The sequence below is a fragment of the Andrena cerasifolii genome, chromosome 7, assembly GCF_050908995.1.
Source record: "Andrena cerasifolii isolate SP2316 chromosome 7, iyAndCera1_principal, whole genome shotgun sequence".
Lineage (NCBI taxonomy): Eukaryota > Metazoa > Arthropoda > Insecta > Hymenoptera > Andrenidae > Andrena > Andrena cerasifolii.
In genome coordinates, this window is record NC_135124.1 from 6,075,897 (window position 1) to 6,101,208 (window position 25,312).

The following is a 25,312-nucleotide window of genomic DNA, read 5'->3' on the forward strand; positions in this document are numbered from 1 at the left end:
AGGTGCTCCAGAGGATCGGTATCTGGGCCAAGGACGGTCCATTGCACTCGACACAGTTGCATACCGTGCGTTCGCGTAGGGCGCAATTAATGGTGCAATTTAGCCAGCCTCGAGTGCGCCTCTCGTCCGTGACTGAAACGATACAGCGCGCAGTGGTTGTGGAGGGGTGGCGAGACGAGAGAAAAACACGGAAAGATGGCGAGAGGGGCCGGAGGGAAGAGAGGTTGGGCTGAGTGAAAGTAGGAGAAGGAAGGGAGGAAAAAATAATTTCACCCGTGGCAGAAACGAGGACGGGCGCTGTACATAGGGACCTCGTGACCGGAACGATGCCTTCTCGAGAGTAAACCACCCCCCATTCTCCTACCCTCTCCGTTCGCTCCGCGCGGCCCCGCGGAACTCGATTCTTCCACTCTCGCCCGCGCTGCTCCCGCGCAGCCTCGGCGCGGCTCGTGCGATGCGTTTTCACCGCGCCCAAGTTATATTTCCCAGGAGTGACGTGTTTGCGTCAAGTCGATGACTGAGAGGAACACGTCGCCTTGTGCAACCCTGGTTGCTCGACGATTAATTAGTTCAGTCGCTCGATAACCGAATTCATATGAGACTTTTTAATTTAAGGTACACATGCTTGTGACACTGTTACACGCCTCGGTGGTGTTTGGTCTTCCAAAAATGAGAATGGGTGTTTGGTTTTTTTATCCTCTTACTTGGAGGCTCGGCCATTCGTTGCCCCGATGTACGTCGTTAGTCGAAAGATCCCTCCAGGGATAGGAGCCTTAACGGGAATCGATACTGATTGTTCATGATCTTTCGCGGGAACACGAAGCAAGGTAGCCGAGGCTTTTCCCTGTAAACCGTCAGTGCTGGCCCGCACCAGATAAAGGGATGAGTTTGGCCAGTGTGCTGCAGCTAAACACCGCTGCTCCGCTGTTTAACACCCTTTCCTGCGGAGTCGTGGCTGCGCACCCCCGGGTCGTCTTCGTTGTTGCCAGCCTCTGCATTATTCAACGTGCCCAGGCGACGAGTGAAATTTCTCTGCTGGCGTCCGACGCCGACGAAACTTTTCGCCTCATGTTTTGTCACTGAAATGCGCTGCAGGTTCAGCGATATGATCGAATGCCCCTCGTTTTCGCCTCCGGGGAACTCGTTTAGAGTAGGATCTTCAGTAGCGGTTGCTTCTGTGCTGCTGGTGTCTTGAGTATCGATTGTTGATGGTATTAACAGTACCTTTAGCATTAGTCATTGATTTTTTATTTTAAGGTTTACAGATACTGACTAGGGCAAACCTGCCCAATTCGTACCTACGCCTGAGTCGTACGCATGCTATTTCTTTTAAACTAAGACAGTCATGGGCGCTCCTAGCTGTAGCAAGTGTAGACCACAGTTGGGCATACGCTAGTAGGGCTCTTGATACCCCGGTGACCCGGGTACTCGGTTAACCGGGTGATACCCGGTTACCCGGGCGCTACCCCGGTCTGCGGGTAATACGGTTACGGGTACTTGATACTCGAATGATACGAGTAACACTTTAAACGCATTTTTTTTTTAAACAGTGTTCTCTAAACGTTGGGATTTGTATTTCCAAAAGTTATTATCCGATTCGACTGAAACTTTTTTTATTTTGAAGAATATACTTCTGGCTATGTGAGATACCAGAGAAAATACAAAAAATTGAAAAATTATAATTTTCGAAGGAGTTGAAAGTTATTTGAAAAGTGATTTCAAAGTGATTTCAAACTTCAAGTGTCGTTGTTTTCTAAAAAAATGTCATTTTTGTATTTTTTCTACCCCCTAGCCAGTATAGTATATTCTTCAAAATAAGAAAAGTTTCAGTCGAATCGGATAATAACTTGTGGAGATACAGGTCCCACCGATTTGGATGAATTTTTTGACGCCTTGAATTTAACGTCTCCCTAGTGCCGTTTGCAATGATTAATTATAAAACAAAAAATATATTTCTATAACTTAAGACATCCTTAATACAATGCAAAAAGTCCCATTAAATTGTATATAGTAGTTTTCCTTTAATTAATTCCTAAAGATCACCTATTTTGGGGGGCTCTAGATGGGAAGGTCCCCTTATTTTCAGTTTCCACTGTATCTTAGAATTGAACGCAATATTTCTTCCATATTTCTTGAGCACTTATCATGTGTCTTCTTAGAAACTGTTTATCCGTGCATATTCTACTTACAATTGTTGACCCATTACAATGTATTAACAAGGCATAGAAGCTTAGATCAATTTCTTCTGTGGTTACATCTTTGCCAATATCAAATCTTCGATATCAAATTCTTCTTTATTCCTTAGATTTCATTATTTACTATTCAAGATGATCCTAAATTTTCATATCCTCTTTCATGGTGCTTGCGTTTTGTTGGTGTGGGAGTGTAGCCTTATTTTACAATTTTCTTGCGTTCCCTTTGAAACTCCACTTTAGAATCACTTTTGCAGTTGCCGCTACTTTTCCCAAATTCATAATCTCCATACCACCTTCATCTTAATTCTACTCGTCGCATTTTCATGCTTATAATCGCACACGCGGCATTAACTTTCTCTTGTAATTACAAACCCACCGTTTCTGCTACTTCACCAGTGTCGCTTCTGTCTTAATTGCTGTTCGCGCGTTACTTCCACAGTCGTAGGAAAAACCGCATATTCAAATAATCTACTTTGCTCGACCCTCCAGAATGTACTCCGCGGATAACTTTAAATTTATTCCCCTCGAATTTGTTAAAGTTAATCAACGAGGCAAGGCACGAGGGAACGATGCCCTGTCTGAAGTTACCTTGTAACTACCTTCGTGGTTAGTTATAAATACTTGCAGGCAAAAATTTTCGTTCCAGCAAATTGGCAAATATATTATTCAATTCGGTATGTAAACTGCATTTTAGTGTCTTGAAAATCATTGAACTCTTATTCCTGTACCTTCGGATCTACAGACACGAGTAATATTCAACTTAATTAATGTTGCGAATGCATTTACAACATTTATACCTTTCAAAAGGTAAATCACTAAGATCACACTGAGGCACGATCGACTTAGATAAAAGATTACTATGTACCGGTCGTTCATGAATTATACCTTGCCAGAGCGGCAATGTTATTCATACTCCTCGAGGGAAAAATTAAAAAGAAGCGACTCAGGAGGTAGAAACACGGTTCCCTGGATCACCGCAAGATTTCCACCCTCGCGGGGAATTGGCAAGGGGACTTCTAATAAGATGTACGAAGATACGCGTAGAAATAGGTATGAAAATTTAGATTTTATGGTACAGGAACGCGCGCGCCGCGAATGCTTGATGAAATCTCTGCGAGGCTGGATACCTATGACTGTTAAGGGACGTCATTATTTATGAAAACCTGGTGGATTATAAATGATACGGGGGCGTATCCGTTGACACAAAATTCGCCTGTTCAATATTCGAAATTAGAAGCTGCCACGATATTTCCATGCAAAATTATTCTACTATACAATTCTTCCTTTAATACAGGTTAGTTTTGAGAGGTGCCTCAAATTTTGGTGCGCGTGTAAGTTCTCACTAAAACAGGTGATTAATATTTTGAGAGTAAACAGGAAGTATAGCTTTCGCTTATAGAATTCATTGAGCTCTGGTAAGACTACAGTACCAGAGAATACGGTCCTTTATGATACCGGAGACTCCTCTATTATTCAATCAATTTCAACTATTGGAGAACCTTCTAGAGTTGCATTCTCTCCCTCCATTCGACAAAGACCAACGCTTCGACTGCTTAGAAGTATTTCAAGCACGCTGCGTTTTTCCTCTTTTCCCTTCGAGTCCAAAGAATGCACGCCATTCTCGGATTATGTCGCCCCTTGTGTTCCGTCATGCTCGGGACGCATCTTCTCCTGTTCCTCAATGCTCAGTGTAATTGGAAGCCTCTGTTTGATCCAGCGTCCTTCGCCATTTCCGTGTATCGGGTCAAAGCTGTCTGCTCTACAGAGAATCGCATAAAATCTTTCACCCCGTCCTCGCTTTCCCCCATTTCACGCTGCAGGAACTTCCTCAGACGCAATAAGTCGCGAACTAGCCAGTTATGCGAACCACTACTTCGTCCCTTCGATCTCCACGCATCGATTCCTACGTCTATCTCCCTATCTCTAATAGTTCTCGAGATATTCCACAAAAATGATTTTTCAACCCTAACTCTGAGCGCAGTTTTCACCCCCCAAATATGAAAACGGGGAAAAATAAAAAAACACGTATTTCTTATTTTTCGGTCCTCTGTAACATATCCAAAAATCAAAACGATCGGAGGCGGACACCTAAAGTACTCTCCTTGTGAGTAGGAATTGGCAACGCCGACAATAAAAGGGTGTTCTTCCTCTTAAGTTTGTGGATGGTGCATAGAGGGAGAATTATGGCAATAATTCTCCAAAATTCTGACAGTGGTAATTCTAATCCCGTGGGACGTGAACGGAACCTCCTGTACCTTCGTAGAAGTAACGTTCCCCTACTTTATTCGATTGGATACGTTCCACTGACACGTTCCACCTTTCTATCACAGCAGAATGTTCACTTGCCATTCGAATCGTTCTACCTTAACGCAGCACACAAGATCCAACGTCGCGGTGTGTTTCCATCGCTCATTTCCCCGCCCGTTTTTTTGTTAATTACTATCGCGCGGAACAAAGGAGTATTTACTTGATAGCAGGCACGAGATCACTCGCAGGGGCTGGCGCGGATTTACGTTCGAGATGTTCGAAACAAAGCGGCTGCCCCAATTGCAGGTTACCGTGCAACTTTTTCTACCTCGCGCGAACTGCATCGCCGCCATGTGCACCCAGCCAGCGCGGAACGCAATCCGTCGGTTGTATTATGCAAAAGAAATTGAACGAGCCAGCTGAGATAATGAGGGCGCAACATGGTACCTCGCAGTCGTCCCTCCCTCCCCCTTTCGCTCCTTTTCTACTTCTCGGTTATTATACTGTTCATCGTTTACTAAAATTCTTCCTGAACCCTCCCCTATTAACCGTTCACCGACTGATACCCCGCGGCTTTGTAGTTCAACGACATTCGAGCCGCGAAACGTAGGTTTTAATGGAAACGAAAATTTGCAAGAAATATTCAGCAGCAACTTGTCTTTGAAATTTCTAAAATATCTCCCAACGTCTCATTGTATCTTAAGTTTGTAATTATAAATTTTTGTTTTACTCGTTCCGTCGCTGGAATGGCTCATTAAAATTTCTTGTTAAAAGTTGGTCGGAGAACACGGCGAACTATTTCCGCCCCGTGTTTTCCTTTTTCGTAATCCCCCTAGTCTAATTCCGTTAATCCTTTTCCCGGCCGTCGGGTCTCTTTTTATTTTACGCCGGTAGCGGGTCAATTAACCGCGGTGGTTCCTTTATTCGGGTATGCGGGGCATATAATTGGGGGCCACGCGCACTCGAGGACTGACCAATTTTCCAGTGGTTTTAAAGGGCCCTTCAAAGCTCCGCGGTCGACGGTAAAATTTCCAATTTGAATTAGTACCAGGTTACTCTCGTTCATTGATCGAACTTCGAGCGTCCTAGGGGAGACGTCGCGGCTGCTTCGAGGTGGATTCACGAGAGTCGTTGTGGTAATCCCATTGAGAAATTTGTAATTCTAAAGAAGCGCGCGGAATTTCGCTCGTTTGTTAAATCTTTGACCAAGTGGTCGCCATTCCAAATCGCTACTAATAACCTTCAACATACTTCTTATCCCTGAACATCCTTTTCCATAAAATTAAATATTTATAGGTACCAACTTCGCTCACAATTTTTTAATTAATATCTCATGATTTCTAATAAAAATTCTCCGTGTGAACGATCATTGAATATTACTTTGCGAGTGCATCTGTTTGGTGTACGTAAGAACAGTGTAAAAATTATAAAAAATAATACTCTTCCTGTTGTTTACTACTTTGCACATCGGAATATTGAATACTTCTGTCTTTATAATATATTTATTAGAAAACTGTAACTCTGAAGTGGGCTCGTACTTGAATTGAAAATTTATTTAGACGTGCGAGGTATTTTTAAGAAAGAGTTCGCAATATAAGGCAAAAAGGGGAGAGACGCCATACCTTCGCGAGTTCAGTATTTAGGAAAGAGACGTCTATATTTCTCACTGTGCTTAGCTACTCATAGATGGCAACAGTGAAATTGTCAGTGCCTGTTCGGCTGCGCTTGATGGCGACGTATTCATGAAGGAAAGATTTATGTAGTGCGTAATTTGTTTGAGGAAAGTTTTGTGTGAATGCGGTTTCAGTGAATGTTGCATGTAAAACAGAGACACAGTAAGGTAAGAAGTGGTTTTAATATGTTATCCTGTTTGTTCCTAGCCTATTTAAAGTATATTTTGCTATCTCGGTTAATACCTAAGTATTTTTGAGCTGTATGGCGTCTGTCCCACACTATGTGGGAGAGATGGTTCCTTGCGGACTTATATATTTTATTATCCACTTTTTTTATTTTTTTGACGAAAGACAAAAACATTGTGATTATACTACATAATATTAGTGTACCGTTGAAATAACAAAGAAACGATTTAATTATATTGCATTTTTTTTATTTATTACTCCTTCATACAAAAAGTATGGCGTCTCTCCCCCTTTTACCCTAACACATAAAACAGTTGTAAACATAGAGACAAACTGCACTTAATACATATCTAGAAAGCGAACAGTAAGACTACAGAAAGATAATGAAACGAGTGGAATTACTACTGGTTTAAGTAGTACAAGTCAGCGTGATATCAGACGGTCGCCTCCATCCGCTATACTTCATTTAAAATTTCATTGGTACTGTTAAATTAAGTGTACGTAAGTTCAAAACGCTCAGTTATAGAACCATTGGCTAAAAAAAAGAAGAAAAACAGTATTATTTCATGAATATTCTAAGCACACACGACCAAGCGAAATTTTTTTGTACACCGTTGCATTCGCGATCAAGGAATGCGAGATGTTTTTTAAAGGTCTGACAAACGATGGTCCTAGGGACACCGAAATTTGCGGAGAAATCACTGAAACCCAAGGAAAAGCACGTGGCGCGTCAAATCGTGCTGCTAGGGCACCATTTGTCTCTTCGGGGCTCCGAGGGCCAGGGTAAGGACGACAAAGGGAGAGTTTCACGCGTCGTCTTCGTATAAAAACGGAAGGCACGGGCGACGAAAGACAAATGGATCCTTCTGATGGAATGAAACCATTTTCAGAACGCTACAACGGCGGCGTGCCATTTTGTGGACCTATTAAGCCTTCATTCAGCAACCGTGGAAACCAATTCTCCCGACGATTGTTCTCAGAAAAATTGACTTGTATGCAATTTCCCCACATCAAATCCCATTCGCTGAAATAACCATCCGACAGATTCATTCATTTCGCCGATAGATCTGCCTTTTTTTCCGCCGAAACTGTCGCGATATTTGTAAAAATTCATCGCTACTCCGCGTTGTAACATTGATTGCCAATCGAACGATATAAATCCTTTCAAACGTTCATTTGCGTTCTGACGATATTACAGAATTCTGTTGGTAATAACGGGAATAAAGACAATCACGGCATTAAATAGTTGTAAAATCCAACTGTTTCGTTTCAGTAGATGTGCCGCGATTTCGCGTTATATCGTTACAACAACGATTAACGAGTTACCCTGAAACTCCACATGTATTTTCCAAATATAAAATATTAGCTCGGATCCTCTGACTGTTACGCAAGGAATACCATTCAACATCTCGGTGTATTTAAATATCCTTCGCTAGTTTTTAGTACCATTTCATCCCCTTCACTTTTGCATTACCATCCCCCGCTGGCAATCATTAACCATCGTGCCCCGCGTTTGCCTCGCGAAGGCGGAATTACGGGGAAAAAGCGGCAACGTGAATTTCACAGCCCCGTGAATGCCACAGTTTTGATATCAATTCATTACGGCCCTCCCTCCTCCCCACCCCCGTGATATCGCACTATTTTTCACCCCGTCCGCCCCGTGGGACTGACAACAATGCCGATGGCCAATCGATAGCGCCGCTACCCCTTTCGTCGCCGCCCTTCACTATCGAGAACTTTCGGTCATTTTTCATCCCCCTTGTCCTATTCGCGGGCAGCGTTATTGCGCGCGGAGTGACGGCCCCGTCGACAATGCGTGCGCTGGCCACGCATTACCGCTTTCATTCTTCGAATTAGGGGGACAAAGGCGTGCGCGCGCAGCGCACGGGCACACGTGTCCATCACAGCGAGATTGAATGTACATATTTAACTGTGGGAAACGGGGGTGCGGCGGGTTCGCGGTGATAAAAGATTCGATGAAATTCTCGCCCATCTAAGTACCCACGAGTTTCGATTACACGTTCAGATGCGGGCGGCAGGTGGTTCGCAGATTTAGCATTGCGATATCGCACAGGGTGAACTGCAATAATCCTGGCACTGCAGTAATCATTGGCAATCCTGATTAAAATGACAAATATTAAGAAGTGCGAGCTTAGAAAGTAGTTTTTTACAATTTCTTATTTTTCTTTCGCTATACAACTGCAAATTTCAGGAGCTGAAAGACACATTTTATTACAAGCACAGCAGCAATAGGGATCGCTAAATGAAACAGTTTTACCTGCTTGCAAGTGTCATCGCAGAAACGACAATGGATCCCCCATTGCACATTTTGCGCAATTGTGAATCGCAAATAGAAATTTTCTGCTCCCCTTTTATGAGGCCCCTTCCAATCCGTTAATGCACTATCCTAAGGGGTTGTTAGGGAGTAGCCCACTGAATAAACTCAACTTTAATTGCACAAACACGTTTATTCTTCACAACACATCGACTTAGGTCTAAGCGTCTTAGATTTACTCTTAACTAATTTACTCGCGGCTATGTACACGGCTAGTCTTAATCTTCTACTCCCTAAGGGTCCCTTAGGATAGTGCATTAACAGAATCAGTGGACCCGGACACTTACGGTTTCTATTTTACGCGCGCTGCAATTGTGACATTTGCAGATCGGTGTCCTCAAAGCGATCGAAATGAATATCCAGCTTCTACCTGTAGACCAGGTTCGAAATCGACTCGAGATAAATCGGAAGCATCGATCAGGTTAAATGTCGTCGGTGCACGAACGACCCTCCAGACTTCCGGCCGTACATTCTCCATGCTGAATGAAAAATCACACGGGTTTCGGCCGGAATACCAAACCCGGTTAGATCGCGCGGCTGCGTAGCAAACAGATGCTTGCGATTTAGCATATCACATTGTCAACGCCGGTTGTATACGTGCATGCATAAAGGATATTCGATTTCGCCCCTGCTAGAAGGGAGGTCGCTTCAAACGGATTCCTCTGGCGCCATAGCCACAGCCATTCTTCAAGCTTTGATAAGTATGCAACGCCATATGTCAATCGTTCCTCCTACACCACGCACGACCCCTTTTCAATTCTTATAAACGTTTAACCCTTAACTGGTATACTGTTTTTGGCAAACGTGACTGGTATACTGGGGTCGTGGCAGACCCCAAGTAAAGAAGGGCACAGAAATTTGTAAAGTCGACACTAGAGCAACCACTATGAATATTTTCTTCTTAGGTAATGTAGAAAATAATAGAAGCGTAGAAAGTTAAACTATTATTATAAAATTAATTAGAAATTCAGTTTACCAACTTAGACAACCGAAAATTGTACATCGAACTTTGGGTGATTGGGGTCATGAGCGCCCCCAGGATACCAGTTAAGGGTTAAATACACATCGTTCTTCTTTGAAATGGATCTGTGTCTATACAGATCCTTCAACAAATTAAAAGTATTAGAATCGAATAGAATAGAATATCCATTTGTCACGATCTGAATATATGCTACACAGCTGAATATACTATGGACCATGGCAGACAAAATCGACCATGGTTTGCAATTAACGGCAATAGATTCTAATGAAATGGGAATATGACAGTCTATATGACATTAGGAGGAGGGGGAGTTAAAGGGAGGTTCCGGCCTAGACTGCTTCAAATACGACAGGGTTATGAAACGTACATCAATGCCTGACTAGCTCAGTCGGTAGAGCATGAGACTCTTAATCTCAGGGTCGTGGGTTCGAGCCCCACGTTGGGCGATTTTTTTTTTTTTTTTTTTTTAACGGACCATGCGTCGCAGGTGACGGACAGGCATCGTCCGCGCAAAATAGCGCGGAAGAAGAGTTTTGGGGAGTTCTCTTCTCCCTTCCAGTCGAGCCCATCGAAAATGGACATTCCGTGCGGCCGGGGCGGTAGCCGGATGAATCGCTAGTCACTTCTCGGGCTGTCCCTCTACCGCACGATTAGTTCACTGTGGTCGTTTTAATCAGTAGGAGTCTGACACTACTCCGATTCCTCACCTGGGATATCGGGGTGTCCTATGAGGATTTCCCCACGGAAAAAGGGGTAATCTTTAGAAATTAATTAATGGACAATTGTCACAGATAATTTAAAGGGCCTTTTGAATTGTATTAAGAATGTCTTAAACTGTAAAAACATATATTTTTTTCTGCACTTGTAGCACCTAAACCATTGGTTTGAAATACGAAACAATCCCAGATTATTAAAGGGCACGAAATTCCCTACTGGGCACAGCTTTAAAAATTACAAAACTGACATTTTTTTAAAAGATAACGACATTTTTTTAAAATCACTTTCCCCCTATGTTTTTCGCCCTTTCAACGCTTTTAAATACAAAGTTTCCCAATTTTTGAAATGTTAGAGGTTTAAGTCGCGAGCATTAAATTGGCTAACATTTATTATAAATATATAGTGGCGGGCGGAAGAAAGTTTACACCCTTTAAAATCGCAAACTTTTTTAGAATTGGTCCAAACGACTCGAGTTTTTTGAGAATCTAGAAAATCACTGATTTCGGAAATTTTGCGATTTTCGACCTTATTCTGCGATCTTTAAGCGTTTGTAGCTCGGAGCAACGTTAACCGATTTTGATGAAATTTTCAGCATACATACAACTTACTTAAATCTACAAACGGGATTTTAGAATTTCCATTACAGGCTCAGAAAAGTAGTTTAAAAAACGATCTTTACTATTTTTTTCGCTGTTGCGACCAATTGCAATTTTTTCAAAATAACGAAACACGCCAGTTAGCAAACTAATCCTTCTAGTGTCTCAACAAACTCAAGTCGTTTGGACCAATTCTAGAAAAGTTATGCAATTTAAAGAATGCAAACTTTCCTTCGTCCGCCACTGTATCTATCCCTTTTATGGTTAATGTGTGTCCTATTGTTCACAACCTAACCACCGTTTCCAGCAAGAATAACTTCAGGATTTTTTCGAATATCAAAAAATTCTTTAACATACGCTTTCTTGAAAGGTTAAATATTGAAAAAATGAAAAATAAAGAAATCGATTTTCAGACCGAAACCTCCCCTTAAGCTGTCATTTGGCAGTGTCAAATTTGTCTGAAAAATATAACAAACCTAATATAACATAGCTCCACTCGTTCCCTCTGCTCTCTACTCAGAGTACAACCTTTCTTCTTTCCTCCAATTCCTTCCACCAGCTCGAAACAGAAACTTACATACCAGCGACACCTCCGTCTAGACTGAAACACGCATCTACTTTCATGTGCCCGCGTCGGGTGGAAGGAGAAATCGCGTGTTGACTTCCGAACGTCGTCGAGACGAATGCAACACCGCCGGAGGCTCGCGAAATATTCCGAGTGCGAAGGCACTCGTGCAAAACGAGCGACGTCTCCACCTGTTCGCCGAAGATAACCTTAAACTCTTTCCAATCCTATATCCCGTGACTTATGGAGCCGACACGAGACAGTATTAAGGGGATGTGCTTGGGGGGAGGGTGTTGGTGCTCCATGCAGGAAAGAGTAAGAACACGTAAGTCGGGGGTGTTAGTTCGCAGCCTGGTCACGACGCTAGTAGGCGGTGGCGCGGTCTGAGGGGTTGGGGGTGGTTTCCACGGGAGGGGCACGAGGCAGATGGGAGACACGAGGGACTGCATTATGCATCTGAGAGTGGCTGACTACCCCAGCCTCGACGTTCAACGCGTAGTACACGCTTTCGTGGAATATTCGACGAAGCTCGAATTTATGGGGCCCTCGGAATGAACGATCGACACCGAACTCCCTGTTTCTCTCCTTTAACGAGGGGGAATGAATAATAGCGATGTTTAACATTAAAAGTATGAATTCTGCAGCGAAAATAGGATTTCGAAAGTGGGAGCTGCGACGTGGCGCCTCCAGGGCTTGATTTATTAATGTGGCTAGCTCTAAGGTTCTTCAGTTGACTAGCTTGTATGCTGGTATGCTGTCTACAATAATCTCTACCTTATTTCATTAATTTCTCCAGTTTTTGATTTCCCAACTCCTCCATTATTTCATTCCCAACCTTCCCCAATTTCCCAACTTATCAGTACTCTGTCGAACAGCCCAATATCCTGATTCCCTTTCTCCTTTCTTCGAGACCCCACTTCTCGATCTCAGAAGTTCTGTCAACGTCTTAACCCCTTAACTTCCCTAATCCTCTCCACCTAATTCCCTTAAATTTCATTCGATCACCAAACAGACGGCGCGCAGCTCGCATTTGCGCAGCTCCCGAACAATGTGCACACGGTTACGCGGCGCGAAACACTTGTGGCTCGTGCACGGGGCAACACAGCTCCCCGATTCCAAACTTCTCGCTCCACTTTGTGTGCATATTTACATTTGATCCCGGCCTCTTCTGAAATCGAGTTTATTGTCTATCGACAGGCCGTCAAAGGAGACGGAATCATGGGCGTTGTACGGTGCACGCCTGGGGGCCGAGAGAAGCGAGAGGTCGGGGGCGGGGTGCACCTTCTGTGTTCAGTCGTGCGAAACTACTCAAGGACATGTACAGGAACCGTCACAGCACCGTCGACGGATCCTGTCGATGCCACCACTCGACAGGCTTACCACTAAAGCCCTGTGATTCGATTCGAGCCAGCGACCCAGATCGTTCCTGACATTTGCCAGACGATCCATGACAGATCCACCTTTGCCAGCAGTAGCACACTGACTTCCAGGCTGTTTCATTTTTATGCCCAGAAGCGTCTCCGCTGGTATAAATAAAGATGAAATATGTCCCGGTTACCCGTGAAACACGCTGCCCATTCACGATCGTTCAGTTTCATTTCTGTTGACTGGGCGGGGAACGTATCGAGGTACTTCTTATCGATCGAGTGCTTCGAGAATACTGTATACGTTGAAGTTAAAAGGAGATTGATCGTTGGCGTGTATCTAATCCAAATATGAGATTCTAGTGTTTATTGACCAGCGTGGTATTGAGTTTCGAGGGAAATAAACAGATCGCTCAATAATTGTCAATGAATAATGAGTGGATATTACTGCTTACTGTGAACTTTAGTACTTTCATAGTTTATTACCTACGTTAATGTCGGTTGGCCTACTTACAATTAGTCATAATGAAGTAAAAATCTTGCCGCCAACACTCTCAGGTTTTGAGAAATTCGAGTTTGAAAAAAACTGCGAATTTGAAAATTTGAACATCTTTTGTGTCGAAATGGTAATAGTTATTCGGTTGCTTGTAACGTCAAATAATTCTATGAACCCTCCCGAAAACAACGATATAAGTTATTGATGCATTACGAACATTTAAATATGTTTAAACAACAATCAAACGGGAAAGAACACCCGAAATGCACTAATTTTTGCAGATATATTTAAATTTATTTCCAAAACTAAGGGTCTAGGAGAAAATCTGACTACTCCACGCGATGCGGCAGATATTTTTCCTTCGGGAAGCATCAACAGAAGTGGTAAGTCACGTTTTGTTTTCAATACAGAAGCGAAATAGTTTGGCAAAACGTGCGGCGTCGACAGTGGTAGTCAATGGCGGCGCGCGAGCCACTGCCGCTCAGCGTTACAGAATTGCGTAACGCGCGTGACTACCACTGTCCGCGCCGCACGTTTTGCCAAACTCTTTCGACTCTGTAGTGAAAACAAAGGGTGTTTTACCACTTCTGTTAATGGTTTCCGAAGAAAAATTGTCTGTTGCATCGCGTGGAGTGGTCAGATTTTCTCCTAGACTCTTAGTTTTTAAAATATATAGAAAAATAGGTGCATTTCGGACGTTCTTTTCCCTTTGATCGTTGTTTAAACATATTTAAATGTTTATAATGCACCAGTAACTTATATCGTTGTATTCTGTAGGGGTTATAGAATAATTTGAGGCAATAAGCAACGGAATAACTGTTTGAACACAAAAATTTGCATCTTTTTTTTTAAATCGAATTTCTCGAAAACTGAGGGTGATAACGATAAACGGTTTGCGGATTAGTTTTCAGCGCACAAAAATCTGTAAGAAACAATTATTGAATGTTACAGAACAGAAAGAAAGTTCAATTTTGTTGGACAGTGTAATTTCAAATCTCCTCAAAATGAGTCGTAAGACACGTTTAAGGGGCATAAAATTAGACTATGGAAGGACAAACGAACGCGCAACATGCTAGCCGAAGCCTGAAATGAACTCTAAAGCAGAAAGATCTGCAACGAGTAGTACAAGTCCGCGCATGATCAGACATATGGACCTGAAGAAGGTTTAAGCATGGAATATCCCAAATAATGAAATTGTTTCCAAGTAACAGTGCATACTAGAAACTAGAAATCTCTCAGGAAGTATTCATATGTATAAAACATTTTCCTAACAGCCCCCTAAAATCTGTCGAATAATATTAAACATTATACTATCAGGCAACGATAATAAATTGATAAATGTAGAGGATTAAACGAAACTATACTCAAAGTTTAAAAAAAAACTGGCTAATACAATTTCGAACAAGTAGAATGGGTCAATAAGAAATAACCAGAGCCCAGCAAGTAGAACAAGTCAGCAGAAAATCATAAATTTCAAGAGCCCCTCGAAAGTAACACGATTCATGAAACATTCTAAAATTCATCCTCCTTCAATATTCCTTCTCAAGCTGAATTTGTCAATTTCATTTAATAGTACCCTACATATTCGCTGGAATTTAACTAGAAAGTAATAAAAATGACGTATCCTCTAAAAAAAAAAACCATCGAAATTCGTTTTCTGTGACTTGTACTCGTTCGAGGTGAGGGAGGCGGAAGGAAGATTACGTAACACGTCCGTTCGTTCGTTTGTGGGCGAAGCTGCACGCTCGCGCGAACCGTAGACGCTATAAAAACAGCCTCGCCGTGTGCCCAGTGATTTGTCTCCCGATACGGTTCGCCACTTTTCACCTGCCATCGATTTCGTTCGCTCTCTCTCTCTCTCTCTCTCTCGATCGTTCTGCCTCCCCTTATTTTACTTTTATAGCTGGTCTACCGCAGCTGCAGCTGCGCGCCGCCGCTGCAATGCTCGCCGCGTCCTCGCGAGAGTAAGTCGCGAGGGAAACGCGTATTGGCAACTGCATTACCTTGATTTATTTTTTATTTGCTGCCGCGTCGCCCGCTGCGTTTCGCGCGATGACGATGGAGCCAGTTTTCAACGGCGGAGTACCGTGACGAATGTTCGCAATTTTTATACGGCGTGAAAATGTAACACGATTTGCTAGCGATCTTCATTCCTGAATTGCCACGCGCAGCTCTAGATCGAGTTTATCGCCTCTCGTTCGTGAGACAGTATTTCTAACAAAGTTCTGCCGTAAAGCGAGTTTTTACGAAATACAAGTGTGTTGAATACTATATGAAGTCATTCCACGCAAAATTGGACACTTTTTGGAGTAAGATTACGGATTTACAGTTTACGGAGATACGTTTACGTATCACTAAAAACTAAAACATATCGAAGTTTCAGCAAAATCCGAAAACAACGACACTTGAAGTTTGAAATCACTTTTTCCCTGTATTTTTCATCCTTGTGAAGCCTTAGAAAATTATAAATTTTCAATTTTTGTATTTTTTCTGGCATCCCCTATAGCCAGAAGTATATTCTTCAAGATAAAAAAAGTTTCAGTCGAATCGGATAATAACTTTTCGAGATACAGGTCCCACCGTTTTGAGAACTCTGTTTCGAGAAAAACGCGTTTCAAGTTTTACGTGAGCGCCGAGTGGCTGGTTGTTTCCTATGCATTTGCCGCTACTCAAATGCCTATAACTTCGGGAATTTTACGAATTTCACAAATCCTTTTAAACACGTATTCCTAAAAGGCTGAACATTCAAAAAATGGAATAAAAAAATCGATTTTTAGACCGGAACCTCCCCTGAATACAATTTAAACTTGAGATTAGGGCTTGGACTATTTGAATAATTTAATATTCGAATATTTCACAAGTATTCGAATGCTACGAATAAACTTCGAAAATTTGAGTATTCGAATGTAATTATTCGAATACTATTCGAATAATGATATATTCGAATAGTATGGTGTGAAGTGGGTCAAAATTAGCTTACAAGATTTCACCCTGACAAATGAACCTAAAGAACTTGATTATTAATTCACACCATACTATTCGAATACATCAGTATTCGAATACTTGAATATTCGAATAGTATTCGAATACTTGAATATTCGAATAGTATTCGAATACTTGAATATTCGAATAGTATTCGAATACTTGAATATTCGAATAGTATTCTAATACTTGAATATTCGAATAGTATTCGAATTCTTGAATATCCGAATAGTATTCGAATACTTGAATATTCGAATTATATTCGCCAAATAATTGTGCAACTGAAGTACTCGAATATTCGAATACCGAAAAATTCGACAAATAGCCCCAGCCCTACTCGAGATCATATCAGATAAGTCTGAAGTGCTCCCAGCTTCTGTTTTGATTTTCCATGCTTGGCCATGTAATGATTTGAATATATCCAAACACTGCACTGTAAATGATACAAATTACTGAACATCGATCAATCAAAATTTGCGCCCAGCCGTATTTCAACATCATTTTGCTGTTCCTGTCACGTATCTATCTTCGTTTGGCACCCTCTGTCTCCGTCACGCGGACATTTTTCGCCGTCTGCCATTTTGCATGATCGTTGGCACTACGAAAATCGTGGCTCGCGATCATGTCGCGGATTAATTGTCGTCCAGCATGGAGACAGATTGGCAGGCGTCCTGCAAAAGGGCACCGTCATCCCTGGAAAAGGACAAATTTCACCCTCGTGACGCGCACAGATTTAAGTCACTGCCGTCAAATTGGAAAATGTGGTCGGGCGTCAATTAATTTGATGCCTTGACTGGACGTAACCATTCCTATGATGAAGATCGTGAGAAAATCTCTTCGGGATTGTGCGTATCACCAACCCTTTCGACGATATTCTAAACGATCGTTATATTCGATATAATAACAGGCTAATTGAATGATAAATTCCTTTCTAAAATAACAATTAGAATAATGCGAATGCTAAAATGTTTATCAACTACAGGGTCCACAATGTTTCAATTCAAACAACGGAGAATGAAATTACCTAGTTGTCGTTTTCGAAAACAGGGAAACAATCGTCCGAAAAAATATTCTATGTCGCGACGTGAAATTTCAAACGATTCTACGGTATAATTTGAGAACCTTAAGTAGACTCGTTGACCTGAATTACGTGGAATTGTTGATGATGGATTTGTATTAATCTGAGAAAATGGAGTCTAAACAGACTAAGGTGCACATTGAGCGACACTTGCAGCATAATATGTGCACTTAACAGCAAGATTCAAGGTAAGTGCAACGAAGCTAGGGAAGTAGGAACGTATATAGTCAGACGCTCTTCGTACACGAACACGACTAGCACAATATCGCTATAACTTTTCACAGGTTAATTATGTTAAAAATTGTTTCGAGTAAAATTTATCCAGGCTAATGGGAACTTTAAAGTCGTGTTGAAATTTTGCAACAATTACGTTAAAAGCTCGTGTCACATATCTGTTCACCGCTGTAAAAGCTGCATAAAATCTTTTTTACATAAATCTACATAACGGCGAGCTGGATGTAACAAAGTTAGTTAAACACCCTGCCTATATTTATGCCTCCAGATACCTCGGCTCTGTTTTCTACCCATGTAACGTGGTGTATTATTTTCGGGATTTATTGCCGCGTGATATAATTCACTGTGCAGCTCAAGTCTAATTCTCAAAATTGAATCCCACGGTTACTTCGAGGGGCTGCAACGACAAGGGCCACCCCCCTCTGTTTTACTGCAGCCTCGTAAGGGCAGAGCTCGATGTACGGCGTTGTAAATTCTACGAAGAAGTCGTCGGAGAATTAGCGCCCCTTTCGACCCCACTGGTGAGCTTTTCCACGAACCAGCTAGGGAGTGCAGATTGCCACCACGTTGCCATCTCGCGAAACGAAGACAGAGAGGAAAACTGTTTACCGAAGCTCGAGAAATGTGGGCCAGATTTCAACTATCGATACGTTAGAAAAGCTTGGAGGAAAAGTGTACATTATTTATCACTTGGAAAAACTGTTCGGGTATAAATTGGTATTCTGTGCTGAAGATATCCAGTTTAATTAAAACGCGAGAAATTGAATTTAAGTGTTTCGTTGTTCAGCTTCTATTTAATGGAAAGTCTTGAAAAAATTCTCGAACGTAAAGTCGTGCTTGCCCTCCTGCCTTGACGACCTGTTTCTTATGTTCTTGTGTCTTTCAAGATTCGAGGTTTTTATAATTTTAATATCTGCTGGGTCAAAATTGAAAACGCCAGCACGGTGACGAGTAAACGACAAGAACCTACTCCGTCTTGAGGAGAGGACGAGACAAGTTTATTTTCCCCCAGCTTCTGCCCTGCTTCTTCCACGTTCTTTCCCCGAGAGAAGGCAGACAATCAGTTTCCACGAGACAACGACCTGCTTGCAACGATGAGAAACGCGGCTGAATATCTTTAGTGTCATAAGTATTTTACTCGAGATTTCCCAAGAAGGCTGATTTCCCGTCGAATACCTTTAAAGCTTCCCCGCCCCCTTCAATATTTCACCCACAATTTCATTCAATGCCCCTATAAATCCAACTACTTTTCCTGCTTTAAATAAACGAATGTGCATTCCCTATGCTCTTAAGCCCCAGTAACCAGAGTACAGTAGAACTTATTACCACATTCCAAAATATGAATTGTAAAAGAAAGATGAATTTAGTCATACTGCAAACGAAGAGCAGAACTGCAATCTTCGAAAAGAGCACAGCACCAAAAACACCTGCGAATTTTTCAAGGAACATCGAAAACGTTTTCGGTTGAAGTTCCCTCGTTTATCTCTGTCCAGGAAACTTTATAAATTCATTCGCTATTTATCGATCCCTTAACGCAAAGGCTCGTAACAGGTGTTCAACAGTTGATTGCTTCTACTTACTTGTTACAGCCATTACCAAGTATACACCACACCCTTCCAAAGGTACATGAAATTCACCAAACAAATTCTGGAATCGCTCTAGAACTCAAACACAGCCGAAGTCATCCCAGAGTGACAGAATTTCCATGAAAACATCCTTGTCTCAACGCTTCTAGAGGCAACAGAGTAACTTCTGAGAGTCTGACTGCTTGCTAGAGTACACACGCTTCAGAGCAATAGCTCGTCTATGAAATCGCCCAAGGGACGAGGCATCAGCGGAAAGGGGAATCCTCGGAGGCAGAATCCCTCGATACTTCGGATCTTATCTCTAGTGGCATCAAAAATTCGTCGCGTCGACAGCCCAGTGCGAGTTTCCTGCAGTTTTCCGGTCTGCGAGAAAATCCGAAACACGCTACCCAGGACAGTTCCGGTGATGTACAACTCGTGGGTATAGTTGCGTGGCATAAAGGTGAAGACGGCAGGCGGAGGTAGGAGAGGCCATGCAAAGGGGAGAGAACAGGAGAGAAGAGAAGAGGCACGAAGAATGCTGGGTCCTTCGTGGTGAAGCCTGCTCTTCGAAGCTCCAGCAGCATCCACGAAACGCTATCGCAGAATTTTTCTCTGCTTCCTTTTCGCTGGGCGCGGGAGGAGTGATTTACCGACCGTTCCGAATCCTCGATGACAGAGGAAATTTAAGGTCTGCCATCGGCGGCCCACGCAATGAGACGATTTGTTTGACTAAAGGAGTGCAAAAATGTGGGACCGCGCGAGAGGCTGTGGACGTAAGATGGAGGAAGCTTCTGGCCTGTCTGCGGTAAAGTATTCTCGAAAATTTTCAATGGGAATGTATTTCTGGAGCTATCGGCGCAAATCTAGACCGCTCCAATTACAATCGATTTAGCGTCATTGATAGTAATTATTCGAGTGGGAATCGATAGATTTCTCAGAGGTGAGAAATCGATCCAGCACCTGGATAGAAGTAATGATTGTAATTCAATTACACAGTGCCACAACCATCTGGACTTGTAACATTCAATAGCCGTTTCTTATAGGTTTTCGCGCGCTGAAAACGAATCCGTAAACCGTTTGTCGCCATCACCCGCGGTTTTTGAGAAATTCGATTTTGAAAAATAAACTGCAAATTTGAAAATTAGAACATCTTTTGGGTCGAAACGGTAATAGTTATTCGGTTTCTTGTTGCGTCAAATTATTCTAGGAACCCTCCCGAATACAACGATATAAGTTATTAGTGCATTCTGAACGTTTAAATATGTTTAAATAAGGATCAAAGGGAAAAGAACACGCGAAATGCACCTATTTTTGCAGATATCTTTCAATTTATTTCCAAAACTAAGGGTCTAGGAGAAAATCTGACTACTCCACGCGATGCAGCAGATATTTTTCCTTCGGGAAGCATCAACAGAAGTGGTAAGTCACGTTTTGTTTTCAATACAGAAGCGAAATAGTTTGACAAAACGTGCGGCGCCGATAGTGGTAGTCACGCGCGTTAAGCCACTGTCGACGCCGCACGTTTTGCCAAACTATTTTGCTTCTGTATTGAAAGCAAAACGTGACTTACCACTTCTGTTGATGCTTCCCGAAGGAAAAATATCTGCCGCATCGCGTGGAGTAGTCAGATTTCCTCCTAGACCCTTAGTTTTGGAAATAAATTGAAAGATATCTGCAAAAATGGGTGCATTTGGCGTGTTCTTTTCCCTTTGATCCCTATTTAAACATATTTAAACGTTCAGAATGCACTAATAACTTATATCGTTGTATTCGGGAGGGTTCATAGACTAAACTGATGGAACAAGCAATCGAATAACTATTACCGTTTCGACACAAAAGATGTTCAAATTTTCAAATTCGCAGTTTTTTTTCAAAATCGAATTTCTCAAAAACTGAGGGCGATGGCGACAAACGCTTTGCGGATTCGTTTTCAGCGCACGAAAACCTATAAGAAACGGCTATTGAATGTTACAAGTCCAGATGGCTGTCGAACTGAGTTATCAATATATGCCACCCTCCAATTTCTCTATTTTATTCGATTCTATTCTATTCTATTTTTCTATTCTTTAACTACCAGACATTCTACCTCTGACACTTTTTACAATGCACTTTTTCCACCAGCTCAGGCAATACGTGCTCATTAACAACGAATTTTCAAAACCAATCCAAAAACAATTCACCCACCGCGATACTTCGCGATTCCCAGCGAGGGACCGCGCACAAGCCTCTCTCTAATTCTAGAAAAGGACCGTTGTAATCCAGTTGCACCGAATCAAAGGGACCTCGCCGTGGTCCATTCGGGGCTGCTAATGTCAAATTTGTTTTTGTTAACGAGTATTACGTACATTGTAGCGAGCATAGAGGGGGTCCGCGCTTTGTGGACCGTCCGGGAGTTAAACCGATTTGCAGAGGGGAAATTCGCTGGGTATTATATCGTCGTTTAGCTCGACGTTCCACGCTAATCCATTTAGGGTCGACATTAGCTGACTTAGACGCCGGACGAACTCTGTATCGCATTAAACTCTGCACCGTTCTGTTATCTGACGTTTTCTCAAGTGATACGCGACGTCTCGGTGCCCGCAGTGCCACGACTGAATTGCAATGATACTGGCAACTTCGTTCGACGTTGAAGTTGAAGGCAAGTGTATTCGACTGTCACACGATTCGTTTCAAGAAGAATTTCGTGGAGTCAACGAAATCAATTTAATTTACAATGAAACTGTGATCTCCCGACATCTCCGATACCAAGCATCATTTTCCTATTTTTATTTTGTAATTTCCACATTTTTTTATGCTCCCGATTGTAACGCTTGGAGAACTTGGAATTTCTAATATCTTCCTATTATTAGATCACAATTGAGATACCTCCTAACCACGAAGATATTAGATTTCGGATAATAATGTGACCAGAAGATTGCGATGCAATGGTTTTCACGAATTGGGATTCAAATGGAGGACGTGTCTGTTAAAAATTGTAGATTAGAAGAGTGTTTAACAGCTGCTGGTTGGAGTCCTTTCATCGTGAGAAATTTCATCTTGCGTCTAATTATCAGGCAAGAGAATTGTTTAAACAGCAACGTTGTTCAAGTATTGTGTATCTCAACTCGTCTTTAAACTTTGCGAATAAAAGCCCCTGTCCATTGCAGTCCACTGGCAGTTTGACCCATTTCGTGGCACTGTGTGCAATTTATTTAGGGCTCTCAAACCTCTCAGCAGTCCTAATTACTCTTTTAATTTTGAAGCTTGGTATTACCGAATCCTGCCGCAGCAGGGCTTATTAAAACGGTAGAAATTAAAATATCTCAAGGAAGAGGTAAATTAAAGCCAAAGGAGGGCGAATAAAGAAGACGTAAAAATTAGTCGCGCGAAACTTTGTAGGACTTATGGGAACAGAGGAGAGCTCGAGATAAATCGAGGTTGGCTGTGAATCATCCCCATGGAAAATATTATCTGGAGGATCCATCAACATTATAGGTTTGTCATGTTTATTCGATTTTATTGTTGTAATGGAGGCAGTCAAATCGCTCGAAAATCAAGTATATTTTTAGAATTAATTACAAGGAGATGAAAGCCAACCACAGACTTTTCCTTTTATACAATGTTTATAACGCTCAAGTAGAGTAAGAAAATATTTTTTTGTATTTATTTTACTAATGGCGCCACACGAGGTTGAGCATACAGTGTTTTAGAAAACTTCGTCTATGGGTTTGCACTGATATTGAGCTTAAAAAAAAAATACAACTGCTTTCTTGAAATACGTTTCTCTTAGAACCCGTAAGTTCGGCCTGAATCTTCAAAAAAAAATCGAACCAAAATTATTAAAACAGCAACTAGGAGAAGACGATTTTATGATAAATGTTGATTTTCAGAGTGCACATGCGGCTGTTTCATTTTTTATTTTAGAAACTCGAGTTTTTACACTTTAATGTCGAGGTTCAGGGCAGTTAGGAATATATTTCCAACATGCTGTAACAATTTCATGTCGATCCGAACATCTGTTTTATTGCAATCACTGCAAAACTGTAGAAAAAACGCCTACATATCAGTCAACTGTAGCGCCGTCATATATATGTATATATTGTCAAAAAAAAATTTTTTTACAGTTTATAGTATTAATAAACATTACCTAAAAGAAGTAACCACAATTTGTATTCATTCCTTTGTAATTAATTCGCAAAAAAAATCTTGATTTCCGAGCGATGCGACTGCCTAAGTAGTCTCCTTAACAAATTTTCTATTCAATTAACAGTGTACTACACTAATTGAACCAAAATCGTAGTATTATTAGATCATTCAAACTGAAAGAAGGGGCGATAAAATACACGAATGGGGTGGCCCAATCAAACTGGAATAGAATTATTACTATAATATTCCTCCAATGGGTAATTAACGAATGTACAACCATTACAAAAGACAGTTCTATGTTTACACGTAAGCTATCCCATTTCACTATAAGAAATTACACATTACACTCCCCCACAGTACGCAGTGTTTTACTTTCATTAACTTATTCCTGCTTGCGACTAGTTACAGTGGATTGCTCTGAAAAGCCCTTCTAAACCTGTGTGCGTCCTTCATCCGCCTCTCTTTGAGCTTAATTTAGGTGCTTTCCTTTGCAGACTCTTTACATTTTTACAACTCCAATACGCCATGCTGCGGCAACGCTTAGCATCATTAAGTTGCGAGGGTAGAAAAGTAATTAGACGGAAGCAGGAGACAGGTCAAACTATAAAAGATCTGGCATGGGGGAGGACTTTTGTGCGCAATATCGTCCGTGTGTTCCGCGATATTACGCTCCGTCGCGCGTTCCTCCACGAGAGCTTACCTCGAAAAAAGTACGCGTCCTTTTTTTAACGACACGCAATCGGGGAAGCGAAACAAAGGCTGCAACGAGGTCAAGGATTTCCTTTCGTCCCTTTGACGTCAAAGGAACATCTCGTGTGGCAAATTCCGTGTTCCTTCGTAAAAAAGAAAAACTCTGCCGCGAAGGAAACTCGCCGAATATTCACGACGAAGAATAGGTGTCTCTGAAGTATCGTGTTTCGAAGCGTTCGACTTCCGGGTCTGTTTTCCGATTTTCGAGGAAAGTTTCTCCAGGGGATGCGCACTTTTCGGAACTATCAATCCGAGGACAAAGCTGATACTATGCAAATGTACCCCCTCTGAAGGTAGACTGTACTTGTTGTTGAGAAGCCAGGACAGCACGTAAAAAATAGTGGATCCATGCTGGGGAAAGGGAGATACCTACCTATGTATATACTTTTGTTGAAAGTAGATGGGCCACTCGTGAGTGCAAAGGAAATTTATTAATTCTGTATGATACAGATCATTATGGGGAGATTTTTCTACTGCTCTGAACTTTGAAATTTTGTTTGTGGAAATTGTACTGCGTTCCACGTAAGAGCGTACCAACGCCCCTACCGATTTGCGACCGATCTGCGCAGCTCCCACGGATCTGACACACGCGATTGGTCGCAGCACTTTCGCGATTGGTCGTAGCATTTTCCCTGCCGGTTTACTACCAATCAATAGTGTATCCCTGCGCGAAAGGAGTACGCTTTAATGTGGAACGCTGTGTAGCTGCGGTGCGGAATTATTACTGCGCGAAGAGTATATTTGGAGTTTCGTGTATTGGCAATTTTCAAGCGAAACTTCCGCACCATTCTCCGCCGCGAGTGTTTTAAAGAATAAAGCGAGCATAAATCGCAGATCTCGATTTTCGGTATTTCAGTAATTCCCTCGGCTACCATAAAACACAGTCGCTCCTAAAATACAAATTGTTTGCTTGCCTGCGTTCAGAACCACCGTGTAGCGTCGCGATTTTCATAATCGAGAAACCTGATCCCATAAACTTTCGAACTCGCAGAAACTGTTTCCACGAACGTACCATTTCTCAACGTTTTCATCCCCTTTCCATCATTTCTTCCACGTCTCGCAAAGTCTGCTCGTACGCACAGAAAGCTATAAAATAAATCAGAACTAAATCCAATAAAACAAACTCGAAACCTAACGGACACCGATTTTATTCTAAACTTCACCGCGTTCTATTTAATTATTAATATTTCTGTTATCCAGCACCCTTTAAACATTCCTT

At 42.0% G+C, this 25,312-nt stretch overlaps 1 protein-coding gene and 1 non-coding gene across 2 annotated transcripts in view; one reads left to right on the top strand and one right to left on the bottom strand.

Moving 5' to 3' along the window:
* LOC143371496 (uncharacterized) overlaps positions 1–25,312 on the bottom strand; it is a 609,947-nt gene that overhangs the window by 126,009 nt on the left and 458,626 nt on the right. The window lies entirely within an intron of this gene.
* Trnak-cuu (transfer RNA lysine (anticodon CUU)) lies at positions 9,992–10,064 on the top strand. Its single transcript has one exon. It is a non-coding gene; the product is annotated as a tRNA-Lys (tRNA).